This window comes from Aegilops tauschii, chromosome 1 (assembly GCF_002575655.3).
Source record: "Aegilops tauschii subsp. strangulata cultivar AL8/78 chromosome 1, Aet v6.0, whole genome shotgun sequence".
NCBI classification, from domain to species: domain Eukaryota; kingdom Viridiplantae; phylum Streptophyta; class Magnoliopsida; order Poales; family Poaceae; genus Aegilops; species Aegilops tauschii.
The window spans coordinates 33,873,427-33,889,681 of record NC_053035.3 but is presented as its reverse complement, the minus strand read 5'-3'; the positions used below and the strand labels follow the sequence as shown (position 1 = coordinate 33,889,681).

At 50.3% G+C, this 16,255-nt stretch overlaps 33 non-coding genes and 5 pseudogenes across 33 annotated transcripts; all 38 read right to left on the bottom strand.

Annotated features, from left to right (window-relative positions):
* Nucleotides 1–253: 253 nt before the first annotated feature.
* Nucleotides 254–372, bottom strand: LOC141040045 (5S ribosomal RNA). Its single transcript, XR_012200976.1, has one exon. It is a non-coding gene; the product is annotated as a 5S ribosomal RNA (ribosomal RNA).
* Nucleotides 373–673: 301 nt separating this feature from the next.
* On the bottom strand, nucleotides 674–792 carry LOC141039655 (5S ribosomal RNA). Its single transcript, XR_012200585.1, has one exon. It is a non-coding gene; the product is annotated as a 5S ribosomal RNA (ribosomal RNA).
* Nucleotides 793–1,093: 301 nt separating this feature from the next.
* On the bottom strand, nucleotides 1,094–1,201 carry LOC141040143 (5S ribosomal RNA; annotated as a pseudogene).
* Nucleotides 1,202–1,781: 580 nt separating this feature from the next.
* Nucleotides 1,782–1,900, bottom strand: LOC141040104 (5S ribosomal RNA). The gene has a single exon (XR_012201034.1). It is a non-coding gene; the product is annotated as a 5S ribosomal RNA (ribosomal RNA).
* Nucleotides 1,901–2,202: 302 nt separating this feature from the next.
* Nucleotides 2,203–2,321, bottom strand: LOC141039714 (5S ribosomal RNA). Its single transcript, XR_012200646.1, has one exon. It is a non-coding gene; the product is annotated as a 5S ribosomal RNA (ribosomal RNA).
* Nucleotides 2,322–2,623: 302 nt separating this feature from the next.
* LOC141039497 (5S ribosomal RNA) lies at nucleotides 2,624–2,742 on the bottom strand. The gene has a single exon (XR_012200426.1). It is a non-coding gene; the product is annotated as a 5S ribosomal RNA (ribosomal RNA).
* A 302-nt stretch (nucleotides 2,743–3,044) lies between these two features.
* On the bottom strand, nucleotides 3,045–3,163 carry LOC141040017 (5S ribosomal RNA). Its single transcript, XR_012200949.1, has one exon. It is a non-coding gene; the product is annotated as a 5S ribosomal RNA (ribosomal RNA).
* Nucleotides 3,164–3,464: 301 nt separating this feature from the next.
* On the bottom strand, nucleotides 3,465–3,583 carry LOC141039820 (5S ribosomal RNA). Its single transcript, XR_012200753.1, has one exon. It is a non-coding gene; the product is annotated as a 5S ribosomal RNA (ribosomal RNA).
* Nucleotides 3,584–3,883: 300 nt separating this feature from the next.
* Nucleotides 3,884–3,991, bottom strand: LOC141040138 (5S ribosomal RNA; annotated as a pseudogene).
* Nucleotides 3,992–4,292: 301 nt separating this feature from the next.
* Nucleotides 4,293–4,411, bottom strand: LOC141040065 (5S ribosomal RNA). The gene has a single exon (XR_012200995.1). It is a non-coding gene; the product is annotated as a 5S ribosomal RNA (ribosomal RNA).
* A 301-nt stretch (nucleotides 4,412–4,712) lies between these two features.
* LOC141040122 (5S ribosomal RNA) lies at nucleotides 4,713–4,831 on the bottom strand. Its single transcript, XR_012201051.1, has one exon. It is a non-coding gene; the product is annotated as a 5S ribosomal RNA (ribosomal RNA).
* A 301-nt stretch (nucleotides 4,832–5,132) lies between these two features.
* Nucleotides 5,133–5,251, bottom strand: LOC141039983 (5S ribosomal RNA). Its single transcript, XR_012200915.1, has one exon. It is a non-coding gene; the product is annotated as a 5S ribosomal RNA (ribosomal RNA).
* A 303-nt stretch (nucleotides 5,252–5,554) lies between these two features.
* LOC141039798 (5S ribosomal RNA) lies at nucleotides 5,555–5,673 on the bottom strand. The gene has a single exon (XR_012200731.1). It is a non-coding gene; the product is annotated as a 5S ribosomal RNA (ribosomal RNA).
* A 302-nt stretch (nucleotides 5,674–5,975) lies between these two features.
* Nucleotides 5,976–6,094, bottom strand: LOC141039713 (5S ribosomal RNA). The gene has a single exon (XR_012200645.1). It is a non-coding gene; the product is annotated as a 5S ribosomal RNA (ribosomal RNA).
* Nucleotides 6,095–6,396: 302 nt separating this feature from the next.
* LOC141040044 (5S ribosomal RNA) lies at nucleotides 6,397–6,515 on the bottom strand. Its single transcript, XR_012200975.1, has one exon. It is a non-coding gene; the product is annotated as a 5S ribosomal RNA (ribosomal RNA).
* Nucleotides 6,516–6,816: 301 nt separating this feature from the next.
* On the bottom strand, nucleotides 6,817–6,935 carry LOC141039720 (5S ribosomal RNA). The gene has a single exon (XR_012200652.1). It is a non-coding gene; the product is annotated as a 5S ribosomal RNA (ribosomal RNA).
* A 300-nt stretch (nucleotides 6,936–7,235) lies between these two features.
* LOC141040136 (5S ribosomal RNA) lies at nucleotides 7,236–7,343 on the bottom strand (annotated as a pseudogene).
* Nucleotides 7,344–7,644: 301 nt separating this feature from the next.
* LOC141040064 (5S ribosomal RNA) lies at nucleotides 7,645–7,763 on the bottom strand. The gene has a single exon (XR_012200994.1). It is a non-coding gene; the product is annotated as a 5S ribosomal RNA (ribosomal RNA).
* Nucleotides 7,764–8,064: 301 nt separating this feature from the next.
* Nucleotides 8,065–8,183, bottom strand: LOC141040121 (5S ribosomal RNA). Its single transcript, XR_012201050.1, has one exon. It is a non-coding gene; the product is annotated as a 5S ribosomal RNA (ribosomal RNA).
* A 301-nt stretch (nucleotides 8,184–8,484) lies between these two features.
* Nucleotides 8,485–8,603, bottom strand: LOC141040070 (5S ribosomal RNA). The gene has a single exon (XR_012201000.1). It is a non-coding gene; the product is annotated as a 5S ribosomal RNA (ribosomal RNA).
* Nucleotides 8,604–8,906: 303 nt separating this feature from the next.
* On the bottom strand, nucleotides 8,907–9,025 carry LOC141039797 (5S ribosomal RNA). The gene has a single exon (XR_012200730.1). It is a non-coding gene; the product is annotated as a 5S ribosomal RNA (ribosomal RNA).
* A 302-nt stretch (nucleotides 9,026–9,327) lies between these two features.
* Nucleotides 9,328–9,446, bottom strand: LOC141039712 (5S ribosomal RNA). Its single transcript, XR_012200644.1, has one exon. It is a non-coding gene; the product is annotated as a 5S ribosomal RNA (ribosomal RNA).
* Nucleotides 9,447–9,748: 302 nt separating this feature from the next.
* LOC141040043 (5S ribosomal RNA) lies at nucleotides 9,749–9,867 on the bottom strand. Its single transcript, XR_012200974.1, has one exon. It is a non-coding gene; the product is annotated as a 5S ribosomal RNA (ribosomal RNA).
* Nucleotides 9,868–10,168: 301 nt separating this feature from the next.
* On the bottom strand, nucleotides 10,169–10,287 carry LOC141039718 (5S ribosomal RNA). The gene has a single exon (XR_012200650.1). It is a non-coding gene; the product is annotated as a 5S ribosomal RNA (ribosomal RNA).
* Nucleotides 10,288–10,586: 299 nt separating this feature from the next.
* On the bottom strand, nucleotides 10,587–10,694 carry LOC141040142 (5S ribosomal RNA; annotated as a pseudogene).
* Nucleotides 10,695–10,995: 301 nt separating this feature from the next.
* LOC141040069 (5S ribosomal RNA) lies at nucleotides 10,996–11,114 on the bottom strand. The gene has a single exon (XR_012200999.1). It is a non-coding gene; the product is annotated as a 5S ribosomal RNA (ribosomal RNA).
* Nucleotides 11,115–11,417: 303 nt separating this feature from the next.
* LOC141039796 (5S ribosomal RNA) lies at nucleotides 11,418–11,536 on the bottom strand. The gene has a single exon (XR_012200729.1). It is a non-coding gene; the product is annotated as a 5S ribosomal RNA (ribosomal RNA).
* A 302-nt stretch (nucleotides 11,537–11,838) lies between these two features.
* LOC141039711 (5S ribosomal RNA) lies at nucleotides 11,839–11,957 on the bottom strand. The gene has a single exon (XR_012200643.1). It is a non-coding gene; the product is annotated as a 5S ribosomal RNA (ribosomal RNA).
* A 302-nt stretch (nucleotides 11,958–12,259) lies between these two features.
* Nucleotides 12,260–12,378, bottom strand: LOC141040042 (5S ribosomal RNA). Its single transcript, XR_012200973.1, has one exon. It is a non-coding gene; the product is annotated as a 5S ribosomal RNA (ribosomal RNA).
* A 301-nt stretch (nucleotides 12,379–12,679) lies between these two features.
* LOC141039717 (5S ribosomal RNA) lies at nucleotides 12,680–12,798 on the bottom strand. Its single transcript, XR_012200649.1, has one exon. It is a non-coding gene; the product is annotated as a 5S ribosomal RNA (ribosomal RNA).
* A 299-nt stretch (nucleotides 12,799–13,097) lies between these two features.
* Nucleotides 13,098–13,205, bottom strand: LOC141040141 (5S ribosomal RNA; annotated as a pseudogene).
* Nucleotides 13,206–13,507: 302 nt separating this feature from the next.
* Nucleotides 13,508–13,626, bottom strand: LOC141039982 (5S ribosomal RNA). The gene has a single exon (XR_012200914.1). It is a non-coding gene; the product is annotated as a 5S ribosomal RNA (ribosomal RNA).
* A 301-nt stretch (nucleotides 13,627–13,927) lies between these two features.
* Nucleotides 13,928–14,046, bottom strand: LOC141039815 (5S ribosomal RNA). Its single transcript, XR_012200748.1, has one exon. It is a non-coding gene; the product is annotated as a 5S ribosomal RNA (ribosomal RNA).
* Nucleotides 14,047–14,348: 302 nt separating this feature from the next.
* LOC141039893 (5S ribosomal RNA) lies at nucleotides 14,349–14,467 on the bottom strand. Its single transcript, XR_012200826.1, has one exon. It is a non-coding gene; the product is annotated as a 5S ribosomal RNA (ribosomal RNA).
* Nucleotides 14,468–14,769: 302 nt separating this feature from the next.
* Nucleotides 14,770–14,888, bottom strand: LOC141039829 (5S ribosomal RNA). Its single transcript, XR_012200762.1, has one exon. It is a non-coding gene; the product is annotated as a 5S ribosomal RNA (ribosomal RNA).
* A 301-nt stretch (nucleotides 14,889–15,189) lies between these two features.
* On the bottom strand, nucleotides 15,190–15,308 carry LOC141039945 (5S ribosomal RNA). Its single transcript, XR_012200878.1, has one exon. It is a non-coding gene; the product is annotated as a 5S ribosomal RNA (ribosomal RNA).
* Nucleotides 15,309–15,486: 178 nt separating this feature from the next.
* LOC141040133 (5S ribosomal RNA) lies at nucleotides 15,487–15,606 on the bottom strand. Its single transcript, XR_012201058.1, has one exon. It is a non-coding gene; the product is annotated as a 5S ribosomal RNA (ribosomal RNA).
* A 302-nt stretch (nucleotides 15,607–15,908) lies between these two features.
* Nucleotides 15,909–16,027, bottom strand: LOC141040406 (5S ribosomal RNA). Its single transcript, XR_012201309.1, has one exon. It is a non-coding gene; the product is annotated as a 5S ribosomal RNA (ribosomal RNA).
* Nucleotides 16,028–16,255: the final 228 nt, after the last annotated feature.

Here is a 16,255-nt window from a genome sequence, read left to right as displayed (position 1 = left end):
ACTACACACACGATTGCACATTCCTTTGGCCGCTCCCGCTCAACTACGGAGACGAGTTTTACCACGGTTCAACCGCACCAGTGCCTATTTACCATGGTTTCGACCCCTTTCAGAACACGCTTGCCGCCGCTAGACGCGTGAATAATGAGCAGCGAGCTAAAACTTACCGTAAACGTGCAAAATAATAAAACGTGCTAAACATATGTCGCGCACGTGCGTTTTGTTTTGCACGCGGCGCAAAAAAATTAAAAAGGGAATGCAACACGAGGACTTCCCAAAAGGTCACCCATCCTAGTACTACTCTCGCCCAAGCACGCTTAACTTCGAAGTTTTGATGGGATCTGGTGCTTTAATGCTGGTATGATCGCATCCGACATGTTACCCCCGTCTTCGTCCCTTATGCTTGCCCCTCCCAGCTCCACTACACACCCGATTGCACATTCCTTTGGCCGCTCCTGCTCAACTACGGAGACAAGTTTTACGACGGCTCAACCGCACCAGTGCCTATTTACCATGGTTTCGACCCCTTTGAGAACACGCTTGCCGCCGCTAGACGCGTGAATAATGAGGAGCGAGCTAAAACTTACCGTAAACGTGCAAAATAATAAAACGTGCTAAACATATGTCGCGCACGTGCGTTTTGTTTTGCACGCGGCGCAAAAAAATTAAAAAGGGAATGCAACACGAGGACTTCCCAGGAGGTCACCCATCCTAGTACTACTCTCGCCCAAGCAAGCTTAACTTCGGAGTTCTGATGGAATCCGGTGCTTTAGTGCTGGTATGATCGCATCCGACATGTCACCCCCGTCTTCGTCCCTTATGCTTGCCCCTCCCAGCTCCACTACACACACGATTGCACATTCCTTTGGCCGCTCCCGCTCAACTACGGAGACGAGTTTTACCACGGTTCAACCGCACCAGTGCCTATTTACCGTGGTTTCGACCCCTTTCAGAACACGCTTGCCGCCGCTAGACGCGTGAATAATGAGCAGAGAGCTAAAACTTACCGCAAATGTGCAAAATAATAAAACGTGCTAAACATATGTCGCGCACGTGCGTTTTCTTTTGCACGCGGCGCAAAAAAATTAAAAAGGGAATGCAACACGAGGACTTCCCCATCCTAGTACCACTCTCGCCCAAGCACGCTTAGCTTCGGAGTTCTGATGGGATCCGGTTCTTTAGTGCTAGTATGATCGCATCCGACATGTTACCCCCGTTTTCGTCCCTTATGCTTGCCCCTCCCAGCTCGACTACACACACGATTGCACATTCCTTCGGCCGCTCCCTCTCAACTACGGAGACGAGTTTACCACGGTTCAACCGCACCAGTACCTATTTACCATGGTTTCGACCCCTTTCAGAACACGCTTGCCGCCGCTAGACGCGTGAATAATGAGCAGCGAGCTAAAACTTACCGTAAACGTGCAAAATAATAAAACGTGCTAAACATATGTCGCGCACGTGCGTTTTCTTTTGCACGCGGCGCAAAAAAAACTAAAAAGGGAATGCAACACGAGGACTTCCCAGGAGGTCACCCATCCTAATACTACACTCGCCCAAGCACGCTCAACTACGGAGACGAGTTTTACCACGGTTCAACCGCACCAGTGCCTATTTACCATGGTTTCGACCCCTTTGAGAACACGCTTGCCGCCGCTAGACACGTGAATAATGAGGAGCGAGCTAAAACTTACCGTAAACGTGCAAAACAATAAAACGTGCTAAACATATGTCGCACACGTGCGTTTTCTTTTGCACGCGGCGCAAAAAAAATTAAAAAGGGAATGCAACACAAGGACTTCCCAGGAGGTCACCCATCCTAGTCCTACTCTCACCGAAGCACGCTTAACTTCGGAGTTCTGATGGGATCCGGTGCTTTAGTGCTGGTGTGATCGCATCCGACATGTTACCCCCGTCTTCGTCCCTTATGCTTGCCCCTCCCAGCTCCACTACACACACGATTGCACATTCCTTTGGCCGCTCCCGCTCAACTAAGGAGACGAGTTTTACCACGGTTCAACCGCACCAGTGCCTATTTACCATGGTTTCGACCCCTTTCAGAACACGCTTGCCGCCGCTAGACGCGTGAATAATGAGCAGCGAGCTAAAACTTACCGTAAACGTGCAAAGTAATAAAACGTGCTAAACATATGTCGCGCACGTGCGTTTTGTTTTGCACGCGGCGCAAAAAAAAATAAAAAGGGAATGCAACACGAGGACTTCCCAAGAGGTCACCCATCCTAGTACTACTCTCGCCCAAGCAAGCTTAACTTCGGAGTTCTGATGGGATCCGGTGCTTTAGTGCTGGTATGATCGCATCTGACATGTTACCCCCGTCTTCGTCCCTTATGCTTGCCCCTCCCAGCTCCACTACACACACGATTGCACATTCCTTTGGCCGCTCCCGCTCAACTACGGAGACGAGTTTTACCACGGTTCAACCGCACCAGTGCCTATTTACCATGGTTTCGACCCCTTTCAGAACACGCTTGCCGCCGCTAGACGCGTGAATAATGAGCAGCGAGCTAAAACTTACCGTAAACGTGCAAAATAATAAAACGTGCTAAACATATGTCGCGCACGTCCGTTTTCTTTTGCACGCGGCGGAAAAAAAATTAAAAAGGGAATGCAACACGAGGACTTCCCAGGAGGTCACCCATCCTAGTACTACTCTCGCCCAAGCACGCTTAACTTCGGAGTTCTGATTGGATCCGGTGCTTTAGTGCTGGTATGATCGCATCCAACATGTTACCCCCGTCTTCGTCCCTTATGCTTGCCCCTCCCAGCTCCACTACACACACGATTGCACATTCCTTTGGCCGCTCCCGCTCAACTACGGAGACGAGTTTTACCACGGTTCAACCGCTCCAGTGCCTATTTACCATGGTTTCGACCCCTTTCAGAACACGCTTGCCGCTGCTAGACGCGTGAATAATGAGCAGCGAGCTAAAACTTACCGGAAACGTGCAAAATAGTAAAACGTGCTAAACATATGTCGCGCACGTGCGTTTTCTTTTGCACGCGGCGCAAAAAAATTTAAAAAGGGAATGCAACATGAGGACTTCCCAGAAGGTCACCCATCCTAGTACTACTCTCGCCCAAGCACGATTAACTTCAAAGTTCTGATGGGATCTGGTGCTTTAGTGCTGGTATGATCGCATCCGACATGTTACCCCCGTCTTCGTCCCTTATGCTTGCCCCTCCCAGCTCCACTACACACACGATTGCACATTCCTTTGGCCGCTCCTGCTCGACTACGGAGACAAGTTTTACGACGGTTCAACCGCACCAGTGCCTATTTACCATGGTTTCGACCCCTTTGAGAACACGGTTGCCGCCGCTAGACGCGTGAATAATGAGGAGCGAGCTAAAACTTACCGTAAACGTGCAAAATAATAAAACGTGCTAAACATATGTCGCGCACGTGCGTTTTGTTTTGCACGCGGCGCAAAAAAATTAAAAAGGGAATGCAACACGAGGACTTCCCAGGAGGTCACTCATCCTAGTACTACTCTCGCCCAAGCAAGCTTAACTTCGGAGTTCTGATGGGATCCGGTGCTTTAGTGCTGGTATGATCGCATCCGACATGTCACCCCCGTCTTCGTCCCTTATGCTTGCCCCTCCCAGCACCACTACACACATGATTGCACATTCCTTTGGCCACTCCCGCTCAACTACGGAGACGAGTTTACCATGGTTCAACTGCACCAGTGCCTATTTGCCATGGTTTCGACCCCTTTCAGAACACGCTTGCCGCCGCTAGACACGTGAATAATGAGCAGCGAGCTAAAACTTACCGCAAATGTGCAAAATAATAAAACGTGCTAAACATATGTCGCGCAGGTGCGTTTTGTTTTGCACGCGGCGCAAAAAAATTAAAAAGGGAATGCAACACGAGGACTTCCCCATCCTAGTACCACTCTCGCCCAAGCACGCTTAGCTTCGGAGTTCTGATGGGATCCGGTTCTTTAGTGCTGGTATGATCGCATCCGACATCTTACCCCCGTTTTCGTCCCTTATGCTTGCCCCTCCCAGCTCCACTACACACACGATTGCACATTCCTTTGGCCGCTCCCGCTCAACTACGGAGACGAGTTTACCACGGTTCAACCGCACCAGTACCTATTTACCATGGTTTCGACCCCTTTCAGAACACGCTTGCCGCCGCTAGACGCGTGAATAATGAGCAGCGAGCTAAAACTTACCGTAAACGTGCAAAATAATAAAACGTGCTAAACATATGTCGCGCACGTGCGTTTTCTTTTGCACGCGGCGCAAAAAAAATTAAAAAGGGAATGCAACACGAGGACTTCCCAGGAGGTCACCCATCCTAATACTACACTCGCCCAAGCACGCTTAACTTCGGAGTTCTGATGGCATCTGGTGCTTAAGTGCTGGTATGATCGCATCCGACATGTTACCCCCGTCTTCGTCCCTTATGCTTGTCCCTCCCAGCTCCACTACACACACGATTGCACATTCCTTTGGCCGCTCCCGCTCAACTACGGAGACGAGTTTTACCACGGTTCAACCGCACCAGTGCCTATTTACGATGGTTTCGACCCCTTTGAGAACACGATTGCCGCCGCTAGACACGTGAATATTGAGGAGCGAGCTAAACCTTACCGTAAACGTGCAAAATAATAAACGTGCTAAACATATGTCGCGCACGTGCGTTTTCTTTTGCACGCGGCGCAAAAAAAATTAAAAAGGGAATGCAACACGAGGACTTCCCAGGAGGTCACCCATCCTAGTCCTACTCTCACAGAAGCACGCTTAACTTCGGAGTTCTGATGGGATCCGGTGCTTTAGTGCTGGTGTGATCGCATCCGACATGTTACCCCCGTCTTCGTCCCTTATGCTTGCCCCTCCCAGCTCCACTACACACACGATTGCACATTCCTTTGGCCGCTCCCGCTCGACTACGGAGATGAGTTTACCACGGTTCAACCGCACCAGTGCCTATTTACCATGGTTTCGACCCCTTTCAGAACACGCTTGCCGCCGCTAGACGCGTGAATAATGAGCAGCGAGCTAAAACTTACCGTAAACGTGCAAAATAATAAAACGTGCTAAACATATGTCGCGCACGTGCGTCTTCTTTTGCACGCGGCGCAAAAAAAATTAAAAAGGGAATGCAACACGAGGACTTCCCAGGAGGTCACCCATCCTAATACTACACTCGCCCAAGCACGCTTAACTTCGGAGTTCTGATGGCATCCGGTGCTTAAGTGCTGGTATGATCGCATCCGACATGTTACCCCCGTCTTCGTCCCTTATGCTTGCCCCTCCTAGCTCCACTACACACACGATTGCACATTCCTTTGGCCGCTCCCGCTCAACTACGGAGACGAGGTTTACCACGGTTCAACCGCACCAGTGCCTATTTACCATGGTTTCGACTCCTTTGAGAACACGCTTGCCGCCGCTAGACGCGTGAATAATGAGCAGCGAGCTAAAACTTAACCGTAAACGTGCAAAGTAATAAAACGTGCTAAACATATGTCGCGCACGTGCGTTTTGTTTTGCACGCGGCGCAAAAAAAATTAAAAAGGGAATGCAACACGAGGACTTCCCAAGAGGTCACCCATCCTAGTACTACTCTCGCCCAAGCAAGCTTAGCTTCGGAGTTCTGATGGGATCCGGTGCTTTAGTGCTGGTATGATCGCATCTGACATGTTACCCCCGTCTTCGTCCCTTATGCTTGCCCCTCCCAGCTCCACTACACACACGATTGCACATTCCTTTGGCCGCTCCCGCTCAACTACGGAGACGAGTTTTACCACGGTTCAACCGCACCAGTGCCTATTTACCATGGTTTCGACCCCTTTCAGAACACGCTTGCCGCCGCTAGACGCGTGAATAATGAGCAGCGAGCTAAAACTTACCGTAAACGTGCAAAATAATAAAACGTGCTAAACATATGTCGCGCACGTGCGTTTTCTTTTGCACGCGGCGCAAAAAAAATTAAAAAGGGAATGCAACACGAGGACTTCCCAAGAGGTCACCCATCCTAGTACTACTCTCGCCCAAGCAAGCTTAACTTCGGAGTTCTGATGGGATCCGGTGCTTTAGTGCTGGTATGATCGCATCTGACATGTTATCCCCGTCTTCGTCCCTTATGCTTGCCCCTCCCAGCTCCACTACACACACGATTGCACATTCCTTTGGCCGCTCCCGCTCAACTACGGAGACGAGTTTTACCACGGTTCAACCGCTCCAGTGCCTATTTACCATGGTTTCGACCCCTTTCAGAACACGCTTGCCGCTGCTAGACGCGTGAATAATGAGCAGGGAGCTAAAACTTACCGTAAACGTGCAAAATAGTAAAACGTGCTAAACATATGTCGCGCACGTGCGTTTTCTTTTGCACGCGGCGCAAAAAAAATTAAAAAGGGAATGCAACATGAGGACTTCCCACAAGGTCACCCATCCTAGTACTACTCTCGCCCAAGCACGCTTAACTTCGAAGTTCTGATGGGATCTGGTGCTTTAATGCTGGTATGATCGCATCCGACATGTTACCCCCGTCTTCGTCCCTTATGCTTGCCCCTCCCAGCTCCACTACACACACGATTGCACATTCCTTTGGCCGCTCCCGCTCAACTACGGAGACAAGTTTTACGACGGTTCAACCGCACCAGTGCCTATTTACCATGGTTTCGACCCCTTTGAGAACACGCTTGCCGCCGCTAGACGCGTGAATAATGAGGAGCGAGCTAAAACTTACCGTAAACGTGCAAAATAATAAAACGTGCTAAACATATGTCGCGCACGTGCGTTTTGTTTTGCACGCGGCGCAAAAAAATTAAAAAGGGAATGCAACACGAGGACTTCCCAGGAGGTCACCCATCCTAGTACTACTCTCGCCCAAGCAAGCTTAACTTCGGAGTTCTGATGGGATCCCGTGCTTTAGTGCTGGTATGATCGCATCCGACATGTCACCCCCGTCTTCGTCCCTTAAGCTTGCCCCTCCCAGCACCACTACACACATGATTGCACATTCCTTTGGCCGCTCCCGCTCAACTACGGAGACGAGTTTACCATGGTTCAACCGCACCAGTGCCTATTTGCCATGGTTTCGACCCCTTTCAGAACACGCTTGCCGCCGCTAGACACGTGAATAATGAGCAGCGAGCTAAAACTTACCGCAAATGTGCAAAATAATAAAACGTGCTAAACATATGTCGCGCAGGTGCGTTTTGTTTTGCACGCGGCGCAAAAAAATTAAAAAGGGAATGCAACACGAGGACTTCCCCATCCTAGTACCACTCTCGCCCAAGCACGCTTAGCTTCGGAGTTCTGATGGGATCCGGTTCTTTAGTGCTGGTATGATCGCATCCGACATCTTACCCCCGTTTTCGTCCCTTATGCTTGCCCCTCCCAGCTCCACTACACACACGATTGCACATTCCTTTGGCCGCTCCCGCTCAACTACGGAGACGAGTTTACCACGGTTCAACCGCACCAGTACCTATTTACCATGGTTTCGACCCCTTTCAGAACACGCTTGCCGCCGCTAGACGCGTGAATAATGAGCAGCGAGCTAAAACTTACCGTAAACGTGCAAAATAATAAAACGTGCTAAACATATGTCGCGCACGTGCGTTTTCTTTTGCACGCGGCGCAAAAAAAATTAAAAAGGGAATGCAACACGAGGACTTCCCAGGAGGTCACCCATCCTAATACTACACTCGCCCAAGCACGCTTAACTTCGGAGTTCTGATGGCATCTGGTGCTTAAGTGCTGGTATGATCGCATCCGACATGTTACCCCCGTCTTCGTCCCTTATGCTTGCCCCTCCCAGCTCCACTACACACACGATTGCACATTCCTTTGGCCGCTCCCGCTCAACTACGGAGACAAGTTTTACGACGGTTCAACCGCACCAGTGCCTATTTACGATGGTTTCGACCCCTTTGAGAACACGATTGCCGCCGCTAGACACGTGAATATTGAGGAGCGAGCTAAACCTTGCCGTAAACGTGCAAAATAATAAACGTGCTAAACATATGTCGCGCACGTGCGTTTTCTTTTGCACGCGGCGCAAAAAAAATTAAAAAGGGAATGCAACACGAGGACTTCCCAGGAGGTCACCCATCCTAGTCCTACTCTCACAGAAGCACGCTTAACTTCGGAGTTCTGATGGGATCCGGTGCTTTAGTGCTGGTGTGATCGCATCCGACATGTTACCCCCGTCTTCGTCCCTTATGCTTGCCCCTCCCAGCTCCACTACACACACGATTGCACATTCCTTTGGCCGCTCCCGCTCGACTACGGAGATGAGTTTACCACGGTTCAACCGCACCAGTGCCTATTTACCATGGTTTCGACCCCTTTCAGAACACGCTTGCCGCCGCTAGACGCGTGAATAATGAGCAGCGAGCTAAAACTTACCGTAAACGTGCAAAATAATAAAACGTGCTAAACATATGTCGCGCACGTGCGTCTTCTTTTGCACGCGGCGCAAAAAAAATTAAAAAGGGAATGCAACACGAGGACTTCCCAGGAGGTCACCCATCCTAATACTACACTCGCCCAAGCACGCTTAACTTCAGAGTTCTAATGGCATCCGGTGCTTAAGTGCTGGTATGATCGCATCCGACATGTTACCCCCGTCTTCGTCCCTTATGCTTGCCCCTCCTAGCTCCACTACACACACGATTGCACATTCCTTTGGCCGCTCCCGCTCAACTACGGAGACGAGGTTTACCACGGTTCAACCGCACCAGTGCCTATTTACCATGGTTTCGACTCCTTTGAGAACACGCTTGCCGCCGCTAGACGCGTGAATAATGAGCAGCGAGCTAAAACTTAACCGTAAACGTGCAAAGTAATAAAACGTGCTAAACATATCTCGCGCACGTGCGTTTTGTTTTGCACGCGGCGCAAAAAAAATTAAAAAGGGAATGCAACACGAGGACTTCCCAAGAGGTCACCCATCCTAGTACTACTCTCGCCCAAGCAAGCTTAGCTTCGGAGTTCTGATGGGATCCGGTGCTTTAGTGCTGGTATGATCGCATCTGACATGTTACCCCCGTCTTCGTCCCTTATGCTTGCCCCTCCCAGCTCCACTACACACACGATTGCACATTCCTTTGGCCGCTCCCGCTCAACTACGGAGACGAGTTTTACCACGGTTCAACCGCACCAGTGCCTATTTACCATGGTTTCGACCCCTTTCAGAACACGCTTGCCGCCGCTAGACGCGTGAATAATGAGCAGCGAGCTAAAACTTACCGTAAACGTGCAAAATAATAAAACGTGCTAAACATATGTCGCGCACGTGCGTTTTCTTTTGCACGCGGCGCAAAAAAAATTAAAAAGGGAATGCAACACGAGGACTTCCCAAGAGGTCACCCATCCTAGTACTACTCTCGCCCAAGCAAGCTTAACTTCGGAGTTCTGATGGGATCCGGTGCTTTAGTGCTGGTATGATCGCATCTGACATGTTATCCCCGTCTTCGTCCCTTATGCTTGCCCCTCCCAGCTCCACTACACACACGATTGCACATTCCTTTGGCCGCTCCCGCTCAACTACGGAGACGAGTTTTACCACGGTTCAACCGCTCCAGTGCCTATTTACCATGGTTTCGACCCCTTTCAGAACACGCTTGCCGCTGCTAGACGCGTGAATAATGAGCAGCGAGCTAAAACTTACCGTAAACGTGCAAAATAGTAAAACGTGCTAAACATATGTCGCGCACGTGCGTTTTCTTTTGCACGCGGCGCAAAAAAAATTAAAAAGGGAATGCAACATGAGGACTTCCCACAAGGTCACCCATCCTAGTACTACTCTCGCCCAAGCACGCTTAACTTCGAAGTTCTGATGGGATCTGGTGCTTTAATGCTGGTATGATCGCATCCGACATGTTACCCCCGTCTTCGTCCCTTATGCTTGCCCCTCCAAGCTCCACTACACACACGATTGCACATTCCTTTGGCCGCTCCCGCTCAACTACGGAGACAAGTTTTACGACGGTTCAACCGCACCAGTGCCTATTTACCATGGTTTCGACCCCTTTGAGAACACGCTTGCCGCCGCTAGACGCGTGAATAATGAGGAGCGAGCTAAAACTTACCGTAAACGTGCAAAATAATAAAACGTGCTAAACATATGTCGCGCACGTGCGTTTTGTTTTGCACGCGGCGCAAAAAAATTAAAAAGGGAATGCAACACGAGGACTTCCCAGGAGGTCACCCATCCTAGTACTACTCTCGCCCAAGCAAGCTTAACTTCGGAGTTCTGATGGGATCCCGTGCTTTAGTGCTGGTATGATCGCATCCGACATGTCACCCCCGTCTTCGTCCCTTAAGCTTGCCCCTCCCAGCACCACTACACACATGATTGCACATTCCTTTGGCCGCTCCCGCTCAACTACGGAGACGAGTTTACCATGGTTCAACCGCACCAGTGCCTATTTGCCATGGTTTCGACCCCTTTCAGAACACGCTTGCCGCCGCTAGACACGTGAATAATGAGCAGCGAGCTAAAACTTACCGCAAATGTGCAAAATAATAAAACGTGCTAAACATATGTCGCGCAGGTGCGTTTTGTTTTGCACGCGGCGCAAAAAATTAAAAAGGGAATGCAACACGAGGACTTCCCCATCCTAGTACCATTCTCGCCCAAGCACGCTTAGCTTCGGAGTTCTGATGGGATCCGGTTCTTTAGTGCTGGTATGATCGCATCCGACATGTTACCCCCGTCTTCGTCCCTTATGCTTGCCCCTCCCAGCTCCACTACACACACGATTGCACATTCCTTTGGCCGCTCCCGCTCGACTACGGAGATGAGTTTACCACGGTTCAACCGCACCAGTGCCTATTTACCATGGTTTCGACCCCTTTCAGAACACGCTTGCCGCCGCTAGACGCGTGAATAATGAGCAGCGAGCTAAAACTTACCGTAAACGTGCAAAATAATAAAACGTGCTAAACATATGTCGCGCACGTGCGTCTTCTTTTGCACGCGGCGCAAAAAAAATTAAAAAGGGAATGCAACACGAGGACTTCCCAGGAGGTCACCCATCCTAATACTACACTCGCCCAAGCACGCTTAACTTCAGAGTTCTAATGGCATCCGGTGCTTAAGTGCTGGTATGATCGCATCCGACATGTTACCCCCGTCTTCGTCCCTTATGCTTGCCCCTCCTAGCTCCACTACACACACGATTGCACATTCCTTTGGCCGCTCCCGCTCAACTACGGAGACGAGGTTTACCACGGTTCAACCGCACCAGTGCCTATTTACCATGGTTTCGACTCCTTTGAGAACACGCTTGCCGCCGCTAGACGCGTGAATAATGAGCAGCGAGCTAAAACTTAACCGTAAACGTGCAAAGTAATAAAACGTGCTAAACATATCTCGCGCACGTGCGTTTTGTTTTGCACGCGGCGCAAAAAAAATTAAAAAGGGAATGCAACACGAGGACTTCCCAAGAGGTCACCCATCCTAGTACTACTCTCGCCCAAGCAAGCTTAGCTTCGGAGTTCTGATGGGATCCGGTGCTTTAGTGCTGGTATGATCGCATCTGACATGTTACCCCCGTCTTCGTCCCTTATGCTTGCCCCTCCCAGCTCCACTACACACACGATTGCACATTCCTTTGGCCGCTCCCGCTCAACTACGGAGACGAGTTTTACCACGGTTCAACCGCACCAGTGCCTATTTACCATGGTTTCGACCCCTTTCAGAACACGCTTGCCGCCGCTAGACGCGTGAATAATGAGCAGCGAGCTAAAACTTACCGTAAACGTGCAAAATAATAAAACGTGCTAAACATATGTCGCGCACGTGCGTTTTCTTTTGCACGCGGCGCAAAAAAAATTAAAAAGGGAATGCAACACGAGGACTTCCCAAGAGGTCACCCATCCTAGTACTACTCTCGCCCAAGCAAGCTTAACTTCGGAGTTCTGATGGGATCCGGTGCTTTAGTGCTGGTATGATCGCATCTGACATGTTATCCCCGTCTTCGTCCCTTATGCTTGCCCCTCCCAGCTCCACTACACACACGATTGCACATTCCTTTGGCCGCTCCCGCTCAACTACGGAGACGAGTTTTACCACGGTTCAACCGCTCCAGTGCCTATTTACCATGGTTTCGACCCCTTTCAGAACACGCTTGCCGCTGCTAGACGCGTGAATAATGAGCAGCGAGCTAAAACTTACCGTAAACGTGCAAAATAGTAAAACGTGCTAAACATATGTCGCGCACGTGCGTTTTCTTTTGCACGCGGCGCAAAAAAAATTAAAAAGGGAATGCAACATGAGGACTTCCCACAAGGTCACCCATCCTAGTACTACTCTCGCCCAAGCACGCTTAACTTCGAAGTTCTGATGGGATCTGGTGCTTTAATGCTGGTATGATCGCATCCGACATGTTACCCCCGTCTTCGTCCCTTATGCTTGCCCCTCCAAGCTCCACTACACACACGATTGCACATTCCTTTGGCCGCTCCCGCTCAACTACGGAGACAAGTTTTACGACGGTTCAACCGCACCAGTGCCTATTTACCATGGTTTCGACCCCTTTGAGAACACGCTTGCCGCCGCTAGACGCGTGAATAATGAGGAGCGAGCTAAAACTTACCGTAAACGTGCAAAATAATAAAACGTGCTAAACATATGTCGCGCACGTGCGTTTTGTTTTGCACGCGGCGCAAAAAAATTAAAAAGGGAATGCAACACGAGGACTTCCCAGGAGGTCACCCATCCTAGTACTACTCTCGCCCAAGCAAGCTTAACTTCGGAGTTCTGATGGGATCCCGTGCTTTAGTGCTGGTATGATCGCATCCGACATGTCACCCCCGTCTTCGTCCCTTAAGCTTGCCCCTCCCAGCACCACTACACACATGATTGCACATTCCTTTGGCCGCTCCCGCTCAACTACGGAGACGAGTTTACCATGGTTCAACCGCACCAGTGCCTATTTGCCATGGTTTCGACCCCTTTCAGAACACGCTTGCCGCCGCTAGACACGTGAATAATGAGCAGCGAGCTAAAACTTACCGCAAATGTGCAAAATAATAAAACGTGCTAAACATATGTCGCGCAGGTGCGTTTTGTTTTGCACGCGGCGCAAAAAATTAAAAAGGGAATGCAACACGAGGACTTCCCCATCCTAGTACCATTCTCGCCCAAGCACGCTTAGCTTCGGAGTTCTGATGGGATCCGGTTCTTTAGTGCTGGTATGATCGCATCCGACATCTTACCCCCGTTTTCGTCCCTTATGCTTGCCCCTCCAAGCTCCACTACACACACGATTGCACATTCCTTTGGCCGCTCCCGCTCAACTACGGAGACGAGTTTTACCACGGTTCAACCGCTCCAGTGCCTATTTACCATGGTTTCGACCCCTTTCAGAACACGCTTGCCGCCGCTAGACGCGTGAATAATGAGCAGCGAGGTAAAACTTACCGTAAACGTGCAAAATAATAAAACGTGCTAAACATATGTCGCGCACGTGCGTTTTCTTTTGCACGCGGCGCAAAAAAAATTAAAAAGGGAATGCAACACGAGGACTTCCCAGGAGGTCACCCATCCTAATACTACACTCGCCCAAGCACGCTTAACTTCGGAGTTCTGATGGCATCCGGTGCTTAAGTGCTGGTATGATCGCATCCGACATGTTACCCCCGTCTTCGTCCCTTATGCTTGCCCCTCCCAGCTCCACTACACACACGATTGCACATTCCTTTGGCCGCTCCCACTCAACTACGGAGACGAGTTTTACCACGGTTCAACCGCACCAGTGCCTATTTACCATGGTTTCGACCCCTTGCAGAACACGCTTGCCGCCGCTAGACGCGTGAATAATGAGCAGCGAGCTAAAACTTACCGTAAACGTGCAAAATAATAAAACGTGCTAAACATATGTCGCGCACGTGCGTTTTCTTTTGCACGCGGCGCAAAAAAATTAAAAAGGGAATGCAACACGAGGACTTCCCAAGAGGTCACCCATCGTAGTACTACTCTCGCCCTAGCAAGCTTAACTTCGGAGTTCTGATGGGATCCGGTGCTTTAGTGCTGGTATGATCGCATCTGACATGTTACCCCCGTCTTCGTCCCTTATGCTTGCCCCTCCCAGCTCCACTACACACACGATTGCACATTCCTTTGGCCGCTCCCGCTCAACTACGGAGACGAGTTTTACCACGGTTCAACCGCTCCAGTGCCTATTTACCATGGTTTCGACCCCTTTCAGAACACGCTTGCCGCTGCTAGACGCGTGAATAATGAGCAGCGAGCTAAAACTTACCGTAAACGTGCAAAGTAATAAAACGTGCTAAACATATGTCGCGCACGTGCGTTTTGTTTTGCACGCGGCGCAAAAAAAATTAAAAAGGGAATGCAACCCGAGGACTTCCCAAGAGGTCACCCATCCTAGTACTACTCTCGCCCAAGCAAGCTTAACTTCGGAGTTCTGATGGGATCCGGTGCTTTAGTGCTGGTATGATCGCATCTGACATGTTACCCCCGTCTTCGTCCCTTATGCTTGCCCCTCCCAGCTCCACTACACACACGATTGCACATTCCTTTGGCCGCTCCCGCTCAACTACGGAGACGAGTTTTACCACGGTTCAACCGCACCAGTGCCTATTTACCATGGTTTCGACCCCTTGCAGAACACGCTTGCCGCCGCTAGACGCGTGAATAATGAGCAGCGTGCTAAAACTTACCGTAAACGTGCAAAATAATAAAACGTGCTAAACATATGTCGCGCACGTGCGTTTTCTTTTGCACGCGGCGCAAAAAAAATTAAAAAGGGAATGCAACACGAGGACTTCCCAAGAGGTCACCCATCCTAGTACTACTCTCGCCCAAGCAAGTTTAACTTCGGAGTTCTGATGGGATCCGGTGCTTTAGTGCTGGTATGATCGCATCTGACATGTTACCCCCGTCTTCGTCCCTTATGCTTGCCCCTCCCAGCTCCACTACACACACGATTGCACATTCCTTTGGCCGCTCCCGCTCAACCACGGAGACGAGTTTTACCACGGTTCAACCGCTCCAGTGCCTATTTACCATGGTTTCGACCCCTTTCAGAACACGCTTGCCGCCGCTAGACGCGTGAATAATGACCAGCGAGCTAAACTTACCGTAAACGTGCAAAATAGTAAAACGTGATAAACATATGTCGCGCACGTGCGTTTTCTTTTGCACGCGGCGCAAAAAAAATTAAAAAGGGAATGCAACATGAGAACTTCCCAGAAGGTCACCCATCCTAGTACTACTCTCGCCCAAGCACGCTTAACTTCAAAGTTCCGATGGGATCTGGTGCTTTAGTGCTGGTATGATCGCATCCGACATGTTACCCCCGTCTTCGTCCCTTATGCTTGCCCCTCCCAGCTCCACTACACACACGATTGCACATTCCTTTGGCCGCTCCCGCTCAACTACGGAGACAAGTTTTACGACGGTTCAACCGCACCAGTGCCTATTTACCATGGTTTCGACCCCTTTCAGAACACGTTTGCCGCCGCTAGACGCGTGAATAATGACTTCCCAAGAGGTCACCCATCCTAGTACTACTCTCGCCCAAGCAAGCTTAACTTCGGAGTTCTGATGGGATCCGGTGCTTTAGTACTGGTATGATCGCATCTGACATGTTACCCCCGTCTTCGTCCCTTATGCTTGCCCCTCCCAGCTCCACTACACACACGATTGCACATTCCTTTGGCCGCTCCCGCTCAACTACGGAGACGAGTTTTACCACGGTTCAACCGCACCAGTGCCTATTTACCATGGTTTCGACCCCGTTCAGAACACGCTTGCCGCCGCTAGACGCGTGAATAATGAACAGCGAGCTAAAACTTACCGTAAACGTGCAAAGTAATAAAACGTGCTAAACATATGTCGCGCACGTGCGTTTTCTTTTGCACGCGGCGCAAAAAAAATTAAAAAGGGAATGCAACACGAGGACTTCCCAGGAGGTCACCCATCCTAGTACTACTCTCGCCCAAGCACGCTTAACTTCGGAGTTCTGATGGGATCCGGTGCTTTAGTGCTGGTATGATCGCATCCGACATGTTACCCCCGTCTTCGTCCCTTATGCTTGCCCCTCCTAGCTCCACTACACACACGATTGCACATTCCTTTGGCCGCTCCCGCTCAACTACGGAGACGAGTTTTACCACGGTTCAACCGCACCAGTGCCTATTTACCATGGTTTCGACCCCTTTCAGAACACGCTTGCCGCCGCTAGACGCGTGAATAATGAGCAGCGAGCTAAAACTTACCGTAAACGTGCAA